The sequence below is a fragment of the Canis aureus genome, chromosome 10, assembly GCF_053574225.1.
Source record: "Canis aureus isolate CA01 chromosome 10, VMU_Caureus_v.1.0, whole genome shotgun sequence".
NCBI classification, from domain to species: Eukaryota; Metazoa; Chordata; class Mammalia; order Carnivora; family Canidae; genus Canis; species Canis aureus.
The window spans coordinates 76,092,719-76,108,424 of NC_135620.1; the positions used below are offsets into that span (position 1 = coordinate 76,092,719).

Here is a 15,706-nt window from a genome sequence, read left to right on the forward strand (position 1 = left end):
GGCTGGTGGCTCAGTTGGTTTAGCGCCTGATGCTTGGTTTCTGCTCAGGTTGGAGCTCTGCATGGAATCTGCTCCAGATCCTCTCTCTCTCCCCAGGCCCTCCCCCGTGTGTGAGCACTCTCCCTCTCCCTCTCCTTCTCCCTCTCTCTCCTTCTCAAAGAAATAAATAAAATCTTTTTTAAAAAAACAAATTGTAAAATGTATGTTGAATGGAGGGGTTTTTTTTTTATGCAAAAAAAAGAAAAAAAAGAAAAAAAATTAAGATTTCACCAGTCTCGGATCAAGGGTCCCAATCTCCACTGGATGAGCCAGGCAGGTGTCCCTTGTGAAAGTACTTTTTGACGTCGGGGCCCTGGTGGCCAGCAGAAAGCCATGGTCCTCACCTTCCCTGGGGGCGGGACCCGGATGGGTCCGAATTGGGCAACTGTGTGGCTCCGGAGGGACGGCTGCAGCCTCAGGGCAAGGCGTAGGGGGAAGGGCGATTCTCACCAGGAACTGGTTTAGGAATGACTGTGACACGATGGTGGCCACGAGGTGTCAGGAGTCGGGTGCTCCGGGCTTCTGGGAGAGCTCCCCTCATTCCTGAGGCGGCCCCAGGCCCTTGGTGCGGCTGCAGTACGAGCCCTGTGGACGGGGCTTTCCTCTTCAGCTGCCACAGAAACAAATCACCACCAACGTGGTGACTTAAAACAACACAAATTACCCTCTTAAAGCCCTCGGGGGCAGAAGCGGCCCGGGCTGACCAGGGTGTCTTGGGGCCCTGCTCCCCCGGAGGCCCTGCTGCCCCGGAGGCCCTGAGGAATCCCTGTGGGGTGCCCCGGCGGCCAGACCAACCCCCCAACCCCCTGCAGCCCCCGCAGGCCCTGATCAGTCTGTCCCTCTGGTGTCACCTTTTAGAGAATATCCTGTAAACGAATCATGGACTTGGTAGCTTTTTAAATCTGGTTTCTTTTTCCTAAAATTATGCATTTGAAATTCATCAACGGGGCGCTTAGGGAGTGTGTTCCTCTTCTTGCAGGTGACATCTGATTCTGGAGACGTCTCCCTGTACCCACCAGGCGAAAGACGCTTGAGGTGTTTCCAGTCGTTGGCAGTTATGGATAAAGCCTCCACAAACGCTCAGGTACCACTAGGTTTTGTGTGAATATATGTTTTCATCTCACTTGAGCAAATACGTAAGAAAGGACTTGCTGGGTCACGTTGCAAATGTGCAGTAAACTTCCCAAGGGACGGCCAAACTGGCTTCAAAGTGGCCGTACCATTCTGTACTCCCGTTAGTCACGGATGAAAGTTCTAGTTGCCCCACATCCTCATCAGCATTCAGTATTGCATTTTTTTCTCTCTTAATTTTAGTCATTCTGACAGGTGGGCAGTGACCTAGCAACCCCGCTTCGACAAATCCATCACAGGGGCGCCTGGCAAAAATATGAAAAGGTGTTCACACGAGGCTATCCGTGCAGCTCCGTTTGTGATTGCAAGAGACTGGGAGCATCAGCAGAAGGGTGATTGAGGGGCTCAATCACTGGAGGCTCCGCTGGAAGAGCGTGTGACTCTCGATCTCAGGGTTTGAGCGAATATTCTTCAGATTACTTAAGAATTTCTAAAAATCTTTTTAAAAAAAAGAAAGAAGAGAAGACTAAATGAATGAATGAACTACGGTACAACCTCCAAGTGGAGTATTATGGAGCTGTACCAAGGAATAAGAAAATTCTCAATGACTACAGTGTGATGTCCAGGATATATTTTTAAGTAAAAAGGGAAATGTAACAAAATAATGTATAGAGTATGTAATCATTTAACTACAAATAAAAGAAGTGATGAAAATTTAATACAACATTACTATAGCAGAGAGTGACTAGATGGGAAAGGGTAAAGTAGAGTCTAGACTTTTAAAAATATGCCTTGGGACGCCTGGGGGACTCAGCGGTGCAGTGTCTGCCTCTGGCCCAGGGCGTGACCCCGGGGTCCCAGGATCGAGTCCTGCATCGGGCTCCCTGCATGGAGCCTGCTTCTCCCTCTGCCTATGTCGTCTCTCTCTCTCTCTCTCTCTGGGTCTCTCATGAATAAATAAATAAAATCTTAAAAAAAAAAAACAATAAAAAATATGCCTTATTTTGTAGGTTTAACTTTGGAGCCATATAAGTATTTTTACATGATTACAACAAAATTGAATTTAAAAAATCCTTAGACATCAAAAGTAAAATGAAATAAAAATGATCCTCCTTGTGCATTCAGTGGACGACATAACCACGTAAAACAACTTTGAGTGACTTTAAATCACCATCATTGGCCTCTGTATCCCTGAAGGGATGTATCCAAAGACACAAAAACATACGTGTTACGGGATTAAAAATAAGTGGTTACGTCGGTGTCTTTGAGAACTGAGGTATTCGGCATGGTGATACAGATTAGGGTCGGTGATGTTGCCATAATTCTTCTTTGGAATTAGAACTGTCAGTCCGAATATTTACACCTTTTATCTTTAGAAAATAATATGTATTTCCTTGCTGTGACCACTAAAAAGAATACAAATTAACAAAATCACACATTTTTAAGACACTCAGAAAAGGGACTGTTTTGTAGATTTGATGGCCCTAGGTATTGATTGTCAATATTTTCAGCTGTGATCATGATAATGCGGAGATTACTTTTGCAAGAAGAATGTCTATCTTTTAGGGATATATTCTGAAATATTTACAGAAGAAATAATGCAATGTCTAGGACTTGCCTCAAGATACATGCGAATGTGTGGATGATTCGGGGTGACCATGTGGTGATAGCTGCAGGAGCTGGGTGATGCGTAGGCTGTCGTCATTGTACTACTCTTTTTATTTTTACATGATTTAATTTTTTTTTCAAAAATAGTGTTTTTAAAAACAGGTGTGCGAACAAGCGTGTGGATATTATGTAAGGATGTGATGCTTGGAGCTGCTGCAGCCACCTTGTGATCATGAGCATGTAAGCCTGAAATGAGAGGATCCAAATTGATAGATACTTCATTTGCATAAATTCAAATTTGTTAAACTGGCTAATTATAAAGCTAGTAAGTGAGAAAATGAGGTAGTTTTGATGGATAAAAATATTGAAATTAGAGTTTCTCAATGGATATATGTGAGACTTCCTTGTTTGCAACTAATAGAAACTGTGGCTTACCTTAGGCAAGATTTGGAGATTTATTTTGGGCATTCAGGGCAAACGCATGGCATTCTAGTATAGAAATGCCACCGAGCTGCATGAGGAACTTAGCTCAGAGTGTAAAGTCTGGCAGCACTCTTTCTCCCTCTCGACTCTCACCGCCCTATCTTGTTGCAGACCAGCGTTCTTCGTTTTCCAGGCAACGTCATAGAACACATGCACGTTCAGAGCGTCTGGTTTTGCACACCCAGAGAGAGGCTGATTTGTCCCACCTGGACCCTGTTCCAAAAATTCTGGAGGAAAAGATTGACTGGTCCAGAAGCTGAGGTTGTCCTACCCAAGAAGAAGGGCCCAATTCTAGGTCAGTCATGGCCAGGGTCCACGGTGTGTGCAAAATGGCCGATCCGGTGGTCTCTGGGGTGTTCACGTGAATGGAGAGAGTGGGAAGGACAATTCCCCGAGATGCGGGGTGGGAAGCAACTGGGCAGACGGACGGAAGGTATGTAGAGTCGGGCCCGATCATGAAGCTTCCAGTGGGTGCAGACATGGGTGAGCATGATGACTTGGACGGGCTTTACTCTGGTCGACTTAAAGCAAATGAGCAAGTGCAGAAGACAAGCGTGGGACAAGGACACAGGTGAGGTGGCTCGGCTCTCTGCTGCTCCTGGGTCGTCACAGAGACTTGCTCAGGTTTGGGGGTCAGTATCGTCTCCAAGGAGTGAGGAACCGGCCAGGCCCAAGGCGCTCAAGCCATGACCCTGCGGGGGCAACTACCCGTTCACTCCCAGCACCGTCCGACATTGGTCTCACGGAGTTCTGTTTCCCACCACGCCGCCGGCCTACCCTGGCCCACCTGGTGCTCTAGACAACGGCAGCGTGACAGCTGGAGCCTCCAGCTGTGCAGCTTCTTTTTTTCTTTTTTTTTAAGACTTATTTATTTATTTATGATAGACACAGAGAGAGAGAGAGGCAGAAACACAGGAGGAGGGAGAAGCAGGCTCCATGCAGGGAGCCCAACGTGGGACTCGATCCCGGGTCTCCAGGATCACGCCCTGCGCTGCAGGCGGCGCTAAACCGCTGAGCCACCAGGGCTGCCTGGGACCCAAGATTTAATAAGTGGGAAAGAATCATGTTATCAAACGAACTCACTGGTTACCTTGTGGGCCTAGTGAACCACAACGTCAGCACCACTTGGTTGACAAGATTCTGACAATGAGTCGCTGATAAAACAAACCAAATCTACCCCACTGCCCCCCACTCCTGCCCCTCCCGGGGACCCTGACCAACAAAGGTGGCGCACCGGGACCGCAGTCGTCAGGTAGCTAGGAGAACGAATGCTGTGCAACGGCCGATTAATAATAATGAACGTTTGCATGGAAATAAATAAAGTGCTTCCACATTCTTTATTTGATCTCCGATAAGCCCATGAGTGAGGCAGGAAGGTGTTATTTTTTATAAAGGAGGAAGTGGAGTCTCAGAGAGGTGCCACGAGCTGTCCAAGCTGGTGATAAATGAGAAGAAAACAGGCCTTGGTCTTTGCTCAATCCTTCCTTCATCCTTCTCTCCTTCCTCCCCCCTTCTTCCTCCCTTCCCCTTCCCCTTTCCTCCCCTTCCTCCCCTCCTCTTCTCCCTCCCTCTCTCCTTACATCCTTCCATGAGCTTGTGTTGATTCCTACAGTGACTCAGGCCCTAGGCTTGGAACTGGGGCTCGGAAGATAAATGAGACGTGGTTAGTGCTTTGAAAGAACAGAGTAGAGGAGACAGATGTCTCCAGGGCTAAACATAGACAAAGAGTGGAGTCATCACAGAGGGAGGGAAGACACTTAAGTGGACCTTGAAGGGTAAGTGGCATCACCAGGAGGAAGTAATGGAGCCGGGAAGGGCCCCCTGGGCAGAGGGAGCAGAGGGAGCAGAGGGAGCAGAGGGAGCAGAGGGAATAGGGGCCTGAGAAGATCCAGATGCCCCGAGTAGTGGTGAGGAGGGTGGGGAGGATGCCCGGGGTCCCAGGATGGGGGCAGTGAGCTGGAGCCAGCTGAGGAGGGCCTGGGAGGCTGTCCTGGGAGGCCTGGAAGGCGGTGGGGCCCCCGAAAGTGCCTGAGCAAGGGGGTGACTGTCATGGAAAGAGCCATCCCTGGCCGCTCTGGTCTGGCGGCTGCTCAGGGTGAGGTCAGCCTGGACGTGCGGAGAACAGTCAAGAAGCTGATGCAAAGACGACAGGACCTGAGGCAGCGGGGCCGGGGGCGGAGGCTGCAGCTGTCAGCGGCTCCTGCCATTTAGTTCCTTCCTGATGACGCGTCCTTCCTGCTCGTTCCCTGCGGACCGTGTCCTCCGCGTCGCCTCTCTGGGCCAAGAGCGCTTTGCCCTCGTCCTGCCTTTCGCCGGGCAACAGCGCCTCGTTCTTCCCTCTTCTCTGGAGCCTGGGTCGCTCCGCCAAGACGGTCAGGGTGAGCAGCGGCCCCCGGAGTGCTGGGGACCCCCCTCAGGGGGGTCCTTCCCGGGGTCAAAGCCTGTCGCGTCTGGACAGGTGCGGGCAACGAGGTGGCTAGAGGCTGGTTGATGGTCCAGCGGCTGTTTTCTTAGGAGAAAAAGGTGGATTTTAGGGAGTGAGAATAATGAGGTCTAAGGTCAAAGGGAAGCAGAGATGCGGGCCTCGCCCAGCACCCGGTCGTGGGTTCACCTGAACCCAGGCCAGCGTGGTCCCGCCCCGGGTCCCTCTGTTCAGCTAGCCCCAGCGGTGTCACTGTCCCCAGAGGGACTTTGGGACCTTGGTCTGCAGACGCTCCTACAGTGACCGGACCTCCTGGAGCCGCCGCTGTGCTTGTGTAACTGTCTACATGCCTCCCTTTGCTCATCCCCATTGTTTGTTTTCCATTTTTGTAAAGACTTCATTTATTTTAGAGAAAGAGACGACACAGGGAGGGACGGAGAGGGAACGGGACGGAGGGAAAACAATCTGCACACTGAGCGCAGGGCCCGGCCTGGGGCTCGATCCCACACCCCAAGGCCACGGCCTGAGCTGAAACCGGCGGTCGGGCCGAGCCTCCCAGCGCCCTGGTGTTGGTGTTTTAGAGTCAACTCTCTCTAATTGAAGAACCGCATCCGCCGAGCCTGTGCTCATTTTTAAAGCATCTATTTGTGATTTTTTAAAAAATTCATTATTCAAAACCTAGTACAGGGCAGACCGGTCAGTCCTCCCCAAAGCGTCCAGTGAACATTTCCCCAGGGTGGGCAGGTCTCAGGGGAACGGAGGTAAATCGGGGTTAGTTTGCAGCAAGCAGAGCTCACAGCCCACTGGGGGCGTGGGGTGGGCGCAGAGAGAGGCAGTTATTGTCTGGAACGTTCTAAACGCAAAGCGCACATTCAACCCACACCTGCTGGCGCCCGGGCCGGCCAGGCCCTGTGGGCAGCGGGGACGCAGTTCCCGAGCCTAAGTGCTAAGGGACGGGCAGGGCCCAGAGGGGTGAACGGTGTTCCTGGGCTCGGGGAGGGACGGCAGCATTTGAGTGGGGCTGGGAAGGAGAAGTGGGGTATGGGCCGGCCAGGAACAGGGTGGCAGGAAATGGAGCCGCAGGGGTCCTGGGACCCTCGGGTCCCGGGGGGCGGAGGCTGCATGGCTGGTTGCTGGTCACCCCTTCCCACGCTTCGACCCTCGGGCTCTTGGAGCCTCGTGGCCACCGTCACCTGGGGCGTAAGTGGAGGCCGCGGGGGCGCAGGGCCCGGTGAAGGCTGCGGGGGCCGCCGCTGCCCCTGCCCGTCTCTGCCTCCCCCCGGCTCGCTCGTGGACAATCACACGTGAGAAAAGACAAGTCAGTTGTGGGCCACTATGAAGGAGGCAAGCCGTCCCTTGGCCTCGCCGCCTGCCGTGGTGACCGGGGGCCCGTGGGTCCCAATGGGTGGCCTGTCCCCACGCCGTGCATGTGCGTGTGTGTGAGCGACTGTGTGCAGCGCGTGCTCGGGGGTCGGGTCGCCAGCAAGTCGCAGCCCCCTTCGTGAGAAGCCATCGGGCCTGGGGGGCTGCTGCGCTGCTGTGCTGCTGTGCCGAGAGGTCGCCCCCACGGGTGCCCTGGGATGGGGGATCGAGGCTTCACCCGGGGTGGTCAGCAGCCCTCGAGGCTCTGTGGGTGAGCGGATCGGGGGACCCGCCGGAGTCGCCCTGGGGTCCCCGTCCCATCTCGGAGGGGGTGAGCTCATCTGGTCCAATGCCACTCCCCTGCTGCCCTTCCACCCGGTGGTGTGGCCGCCCTGGCCCGTCCCGGCCGGCGCCCAGGCCAGGCTCTCGCCCGAGCCTCCGCTCGCAGACTGTGCCCGGGGGACGCCCGCGTGTCAGCTGCAGCATCTGGGGGCCCATGTCCGCGTGTCAGCTGCAGCACCCGCACATCTCCACTGGGCGGGCGGCTGGGAGTCCCCCGATGGGGCGTTGGGGGTCGGTGCAGGGCTGGCCGCGGGGCAGCAGGCGGTCGTGCCTGGGTCGTAGCTGAGCAGCCACAATGCCCTGCTCCCGCCCGGCTGCTGGGTGCTAAGCCTCGGCCCCGAAGCCGCTGCTCCTCCTGCTCCGCAGCCTCCGTGAGCTTCACGTCTCCCTCCTTTTTGGTCATTGGGCCTGACTGGCTCCTGGGCCAGCGGGGGCAGTGGCCGCAGACTCCCCATCGCCACTCTCATCCCCCTCCTCCCATCCTCCCTTCCTCCCACCTCCTCCCCCTCTTCCCCCTCCTCCCCCTCCTCATTTTGGGAAAAGCCTCTCCCCCTCCCGCCCCACAGTCCTTCCTTCTCTCTCCTGGCCCGTCCCCTGCTTCTCTGACAGAAGCCCAGGGGACCTGTTGAATCCGGAGCCTGCCCCTGTCACAATGACCAAAAGCAACAACAGACCAAAAAGAAAGAGCCAAGGCTCCCCTGTTCCGAGGGTTAGGGGGACTCCACGCAGAATCGGCACCAGGGGGAGGACCTTTGCGGGACAGAGAAGGGGGTCGGCCGCGCCGTCTGCTCCCCGGGTCCGAGCCATCCTGCGCCCATGCCTGGGCCAGACCCCTGGGCCCAAGCCCCCCCAACCCCCGGGCCACCCCTCTTGCTCTCCTTCCTGTTCTCGCCCCTAATGGCCGGTGCCCCCAACTGCAGGGTCCTTGCTTACGCAATCGTCTCTTGGCCGCCGGCCCTGACCCCCGACCCCCCTCGGCTGGGCTCTGGCCTCACGCATGTCCAGCAGACCCCGCCGACCACCGTCCTTCGCGCGGGAGCAGCCTCCTGCGGGGCGGATGCTTCTGGCCCCTCAGTGACAAGGACACACAGACTTCTGTGGCTCGCGCCCCAGGTTTCCTTGCTATCGTTGTTCTTAGTTTGGATAAATGACGCATTCACGTGGTTTAAGATTCCAAGGCAACAAGGGTGCACACAGAAAAGCCCGTGTGCGCCACCTTCCAGCCACCAGGACTCGCCCCGGGGGGACCCAGGAGGGACCCCTGACCCCTACGTCCGCTCACGAAGTGTTCAGTACAAGGGCAAGCAAACGCATGTGTCCGTCCTTTCTCCTCCCCGTTATTCTTCATACACCCGGGGCTTCCCACACATGCTCATTGGCGCCGTGTTTTTCTCACGTAGAGATAGAGCTACGGCTTGGGGAGGATTTCCAGTGAATGCACATTACGCGACCTACGTAAAGAAGCCTCGGTGGATGGGCGTGGAGCTGCCTTCCAGTTCTGTGCTGCTCCGGGCGGCCCTGCCCTCGAAACCTGTACGTGTGCCATTTGCACACTTTGGGGGCGCACCTGTTAATGGAAATCCCTGGAGGTGGGGTCACTGGCTCACCGAGAGTGGTAACCGCTCCAGGTGCCCGTCCTGGGCTCGTCCCGGCTCGCTCTCTCGCCGGCCATGAAGAGGCTCCGCTTCCTACAGGGCGCTCCACGTGTGTTCCTAGGAATCCTCTGGGCCGCCTGCAAGTTGGGTGGGACGGAGAGGCCCTCGGGGTCCCCGGGAGCGGGGTGCTGGGTCCCGGGTACCGTGGGCGAGGGAGCGTCACTCCGTGGCCCGAGGAGGCTTCGTGAAGGTGGGGCTGGTACCGAAGCAGGAGCTCGCCGGGCAGGGGGAAAGGCCTGTGTGGCCCTGTCTTCCTGGCATTTTACTCCTAAGAGGTGTTCGGGGACACCTGAGGGCGCGCTCTGCAGCGTCAGCCCTGAGAGCGGAGACCGGAGGGCCATGCGAGGGTCGGGTCCACGCGGACGAGTGCTGCGGAGAAGCAGAGTGGCCGTCACGCTCGCCGCCAGACGGGGCCCTGGTACCAGCAGCCGGCAGCGACTGCCTGTCACGCGCGTCGGTGAGGCCCGTTGATCCCATACGCCGACCCCTGCGTGGGGCGCTGTCGTCTCCCACTTACAGGTGAGAACACGGAGGCTCCGCGGAGACGAGAAGCCTGGCACAGGCGCACGACAAGGGAGCGGCAGGGGTGCGCGAGGGCCCGTGGCTCCAGAGTGTCCCCCTGACCTGCCGGGGACCCCGCTGACCCCACAGCCCCGCAGGTGTCGCTGGGAGGAAGTGGTTACGGCTGCTCGCACGTGAGGCTGAGGAAGTTGTATGATCCTTTTTTGGAGGAAATATAGAAAATCTATCACGGCAGGGAAAAACGTGTGCTAAATAATATAACGGGGGGGAAGCTGCACATGTGATGGTTTATCTATTTATTATTATCATTATTAAACAATATTTTATTTATTTATTCATGAGAAACACACACGCACAGAGACAGAGAGAGGGAGGCAGAGACACAGGCAGAGGGAGAAGCAGGCTCCATGCAGGGAGCTCGACGCAGGACTCGATCCCGGGACCCTGGGGTCACGCCCTGGGCTGAAGGCGGCGCTAACCGCTGAGCCCCCGCTGCCCACGTGCTGGTTTAGATGTGGTGACCGCAGCCGTGCAAAAATAGAAACGGCTGTGGGTGTGTTGACTTTTCTATCCAGAAAATTGTAGGACGTCCCGGGTTTGCTTCTGGTTGTTGTCAGTCCTATATGGGTTGCTGTGTTCTGACTTCAGGAAAGTTGGGGAAATATGTCTACTTTATTAAAATTAAAGACTATATATATATATATTTAAAGATGTTATTTATTTATTCATGAGACACACACAGAGAGAGAGAGAGAGGCAGAGACACAGGCAGAGGGAGCAGCAGGCTCCATGCAGGGAGCCCGACGTGGGCCTCGCTCCCGGGACCTGGGATCACGCCCAGGGCCGAAGGTGGAGCTAAACTACTGAGCCACCCGGGCTGCCCAAGACTATATATTTTTAAAGTTTTTATTTACTTATTTTAGAAAAAGGAGCGTGTGCGTGCGTGTGGGGAGGGGAGGGGAGCGGCAAGCAGACGCGTGCTGATCGCAGCCCACGCCTGAGCTGAAACCAAGAGCCGGGCCCTTAACCGACTGAGCCCCCCAGGTGCCCCAAAACTAAAGACTATATTGAAGACATTTTCAGTAGTTATTGTATTTTTGATACCGTGAACATCTAAATCTATTACGGAGCAAACACTGGGATCTCGGGATATAATGACTAATACACATTTTGGTCTTTCTCCCTGGCTCCTGACCAGAGAGACCTGAAAACCTTTGTAATTTCCTTAGTGATAAAGGTTCTGGGAGCACCTTTTGTTCTAATATTTGTTCTTTGACCCTCGTGTCCGACACAGGATTCCTAAATGCCTTGGGGCTGCCCAGGGAACAGGAGCATCCAGTGATGTAGTGAGGAGACTCCGGGCCCCCACCCCCGACCCCCCACGCCCCCCACCCCCCCTGCCCCGAAATTCAGGTGGGGGCCGGAAACCAGAAGGCCCAGGCCCTGAACCCCTGAACTCGGAGGAGGGTGGGGACTGAGTTAATAATTGATGGAGCAGGATGAGAAAGCCTCCCTGCAAATCCCTGCCCCCGGGTGGGGTGCTTACAGTCTGCTGCTTCCGGAGGTGCTGAGGGCTTAGTGCCTCCCGAGGGCGTGGCCGCCCGGCACCTGCTCCGTGCGGGCCTTTACCTGCAGCCCCTGACCTAGTGAGTCCAGCATTTTCCTGAATTCCGGGAGCGTCCCAGCGGGTCATCCACCCCGAGCCGCGGCCGGTGAGAACCTTTGCTGCCTGGGGGCCGCCGCTTGCTGGCACCTGGACCCTAACCTGGGGGCCCTGATGCTGACCGGATGGCGCGGCGCCCAGCTGGGTCACGGGCCGGCGGCGCGGGGAGCCGTTCCCTGCACACGCACCAGTGTTGTCACGGGCAATGACATTTTTGTTTTAACTATGAAACTTGGAAAACCCAAGGGGTGATACTTGATACAAATCCAGGAGGTTAAGGAAGCAGAGGTTTTCAGAGGGTATCGCGGCCTCGCTAATTAACGTAAATTGATATCCATGTCCTGCTGCTCACTCGGGGGCCGCTGCCGTCATTGGATTTCTGCGGTGATTGTTCCTTAAAGGTTAGCCTCGCCCTCCACGTGATAGTTTTCCAGGGGCGCCGGGCGCCGAATCGGGAGGGGGCCCAGGATTGTTCCAGGGACCGTAACAGCTCTGACTGGTGGTTGCAGACACGTCACGTGGAATTCCTTTACTTGCTCATTTGTTCATCCTGCCTTCCCGTTAGGTTTTTTTTTTTTTTTTTTTTTTTTTAACTCATTTCACTCACTCACCCATTCCCTCAGTCCCTGCTCCCTGACCTATCCTGCGCCCACTGTGCCAGCTTCTGAGCTGGGCGGGAGCAGCAAGTGGCCCGTGACACTTGTCCCCGCCCAGGAAGGCTTCGCGGGCAGAGAAACATGAACGAGCAGTGGTGATTCCAGAAACTCCAGAGCTGCTTCTCTGCGTCCAGGAGGTGTGCTCGGCCGCTGGGCACTGTCACGGCCGCGACAGAGAGCTGTGCGGTCCTGCCCCTGCGGCGCTCCCGCTGGGTCATGGGGCCAGGAAGCAACCAGGAAGAAAACCCTTAAAAATTACCATTACTGGGCAGCCCAGGGCCTCCGGGGTGGAGCGGTCGCCTTTGGCCCAGGGCCTGATCCTGGAGACCCTGGATCGAGTCCCGCATCGGGCTCCCTGCATGGAGCCTGCTTCTCCCTCCGCCTGTGTCTTGGCCTCTCTCTGTGTCTCTCATGAATAAATAAATAAAATCTTTTTAAAAAATAAAAAAAGGGGCGCCTGGGTGGCTCAGCAGTTGAGCATCTGCCTTCGGCCCAGGGCCTGATCCTGGAGACCCGGGATCGAGTCCCGCGTCGGGCTCCCAGCATGCAGCCTGCTTCTCCCTCCACCTGTGTCTCTGCCTCTCTTTCTTTCATGAATGAATAAATAAAATTCTTTTTAAAAAAATTTAAAAAAAATCCCTGAACCATCATTTCTAAGGGGATTAAGCAGCATTCTGGGACGAAGAATAACAGGCCAGATTTTCTGGGCAGTGAGGGACACGTTCACCGGGAACTGTGGGAGCAGGGAGGGGCAGCTAATGCGATGCACCCGAGTAGTCAGGGAAGGCCTTGCCAAGGGTTTCCCCCCAAACAGAGTCTGCAAATGTAGGGAAGAGTTCAACGGGGTGGAATGCAGCGATGGGCAATCCCAAGGAGAGAACTGGGGTGCAAGGACTCGGAGGAGCCAAGGAGACAGCAGGATCCACTCCCTGGGAGGTTGGCAGGTGCCTCGGCGACAGGTGGCAGAGAGGATGAGACGAGGCTGGAGAGACAGGGCAAGGCCACACCCGGGGCCACCATGCCAGGCGGGAGCAGCTGGCCGTGTGTCTGGGCGGGGGGGTAAAACGGAAAGCCCTCCGAGCCATGGCCCTCGGCACGTAGGATCCCCGTCGCGTGGGTCCGTAATGCCAAACCGGTTGCATGTTATGCTGTGATTACATTGTATGCATGTAAGACGCATCGTAGGCTGCTTGCTGAAGATTTAACCGCTTTTCTTTTTTTCATTTCTAGAGAAAGAGGAACTTAAAAGTCCTCTTGGGGTAATCCACCTTTAGCTGCCTAAAGGCTGCTCCTTCACCTTTGCGGGGCACGTGGAGGGCATCTGGAGGCATGTAACAGGGCACTTTGGGCTCCCTCCAATCGTGGCGGGTACACAGGCATCCGGGGGCCACCCTGTGCTCCGGAGCCCTTGGCAGGCCGGGACCTCGCAGGGCAGCTATGGGGGAAACCGGGTGCGCGTGGGCCGCTCAGCGACGGAGCCAGACACTCACAGAGGCCGGGGACCAGCTGTGCAGGTCGTCGTCTGTGGGGGAGAGTTGGGGGGGTTGTGGGGGTGGGTGCCCCCACCCCCTCCCTGGCGCTGGGGAACCCTGGAGAGACAGCCCCTGGGGGGGGGCAGGGGGCTCCTTGCTGGTCAGGCACCGGGTTTCTCAAGTCTGTGGGTTTGATTTGAAAAACAAAGAAGTGAAATGACGTCCTGCCCTGGGAGATAAGACAGGGAGAGGGAGGTGACACTGGAAGGACAGCTCGCTAGGTCCTAGAGGGCCGGGCTCCCCTGGGCCCAGCGCGGCAGGAGCTGGGGCTGAAGAGCCCCTAGGTTTTGCGGGTGTAGCCCCTCCCGGGGGTGGTTGCAGATGGGACAATGGAGGCCCAGAGGAGTGAGCGACTTGCCCTGGATGATTCTGCGAGAAGGAGGCAGGACAGGGGGTGACCTCAGGTGGCCCAGTCCCCTAGGCAGAGCTGCTCAGGCTCCAGCAAAGGGCTGCTATGGTGCAGTGAGGGGGTGAGGAAGGAGAAGGGGGGTGGGGGGGCAGAGGGGAGGGGGGCAGGGAGAGGGGAGACGATGCAATGGGGAGGAGGGAAGGGCAGCGCCCAGACCCACGTCTTAGACCTTCATTGCGGGTCTTTGTTTTTTCTCTAAGTTTCTCCACGTCCCAAAGAAGGTGCTGCTTTGCCGGCCTGATTGTGTTTCCACCACAACTTGGGCCCGCGACACAGCACAAGATTCAGAAAGAAAAAGAGCAAGCCCATTGCTGCGTGTTGTGATAATACGAGTCTGTGTCCCCCCCACCCCCCCCACCCCCGCGGTGACCTGCGGGGACAGCCCTGAACGCCTTCTGCTCCGCTGAGCCCAGGGGGGCGGCCGCCGTCCAGGAACAGCTGGGCCGATTTGCCGATTCATGTAGAACAAAGGCGGCTCTTCTGCTGGTCGGGGCGGGCGTGGGGCCAGCGGGGCCTGGCCCCTCGCTGGGAAGCGGCTTCTAGAGCGGCTGCCAACAGTGTCGGTGCCCTGCATGCGCCCGGCCCCGCGCCCCGGAGCCTGGCTCCGCACTGACGTCCAGCTGTCTGTCCCAGCTCTGCCACGTCCGGGCGGTGCAGCCCAGCAGGTGCTGTCCTGCTGCTGCCTGGTCCCCCGTTCTGGAACTGTGCCCTGGCCGCACACGCGCTGGCACCTGCTCACTCCTCCTACGTGCCCCCACGGCCTGGCCCGGGCCCCCGAGGGATGCCAGCGATGTTCCCAGAGCCTGTTCCACGCAGCCAACGGCGGACACGGGTCAGCTCATTTCCTTTTCCCACAGCTCTCGGAGGTGGGCACAGTTATCACGCAGAGCTGGGGGGCCGGGAGGTGTCCTCCGAGGCCTGGCCCACCGCCCTGGCTGCGGTCTTCTTGGCGCCCATCGAATCCCCGGCCTCCTTCCCACCCACCCGAGCTCCTTTATCTTAGTTCCTCTCTCAGCCCACTGGCAGGGTCTGTTCCCCGGGCCACAGGCCTGCGGCCTACGGCTGATCCATCCCTCTGCCCTTGGCCCTGAGCGGAGGGCTTGGCACGTAACTAGTGCTCAGAAAAGCAGTGAGTAAATAATAAGTAAGGAAAAAACACAGACCGTGAACTTCTTCTGTGGGTACATCAGAGAATGCGAGAAAAGCACTGCCTCAAAGACTTTGTTTTTGGTGCCTGTGTGCGTGTGCAAGTGCGTGTGTAAGGGGTTTTATGAGTTACCTCTTATTTCTAAGCCACAGCAGTTTATAACCTTTCCTAAAATAGAGCTACAGTTCTTAACCCCGAATACCTTCCATATGAATAAATGGGGGGGTGACCACAAAGCACCGTGCAAAGCAAACGACGCCTGATCCCCAAGGAGAGGCTGCCCCACCCCCCGACTGTCTTCATTCGGGCTCCAGGAGGAACCTGGGCATCGGGGGCGCATCTGGGCTCAGATTCCAGTTCTCCCCCAGCTGTGGAAACGCAGGCAGGTTGTGTATGTTTTCTGAGCCTGTTCCTGTATTCGGGACATTGAAGATCACGCCCCGCTAAGAGGTGCTTCTAAGGCTTCACTGACTGGCAGAGTAAGGGGACCAGTAAGCACCGCTCACCCGGGAGTTATAATTTTTTTTTTAATAAAATAATTTTTATTGGTGTTCAATTTACCAACATACAGAATAACACCCAGTGCTCATCCTGTCAAGTGTCCCCCTCAGTTATAATTTTAAGTTTAGTTTTTATCGACACCAGGCAAGCCGCGGACAGGCAGCTGGGGGCGGGGGGGAAGCAGCCGTGGCCCCCCCTGCCGGACCAGACTCCTTCCTCCTCCCTCCTCCCGGCTCATCCTCCTCCAGCCTCCACACCTTTGCTCCTTTGTGCCTGGAGCAGAAGAGGACGCTG

General features: G+C 56.4%; 1 long non-coding RNA gene across 1 annotated transcript; it reads left to right on the top strand.

Moving 5' to 3' along the window:
- Positions 1-242: 242 nt before the first annotated feature.
- LOC144322773 (uncharacterized) lies at positions 243-2,079 on the top strand. Its single transcript, XR_013388427.1, has 3 exons — positions 243-927; positions 1,019-1,123; positions 1,354-2,079. It is a non-coding gene; the product is annotated as an uncharacterized LOC144322773 (long non-coding RNA).
- Positions 2,080-15,706: the final 13,627 nt, after the last annotated feature.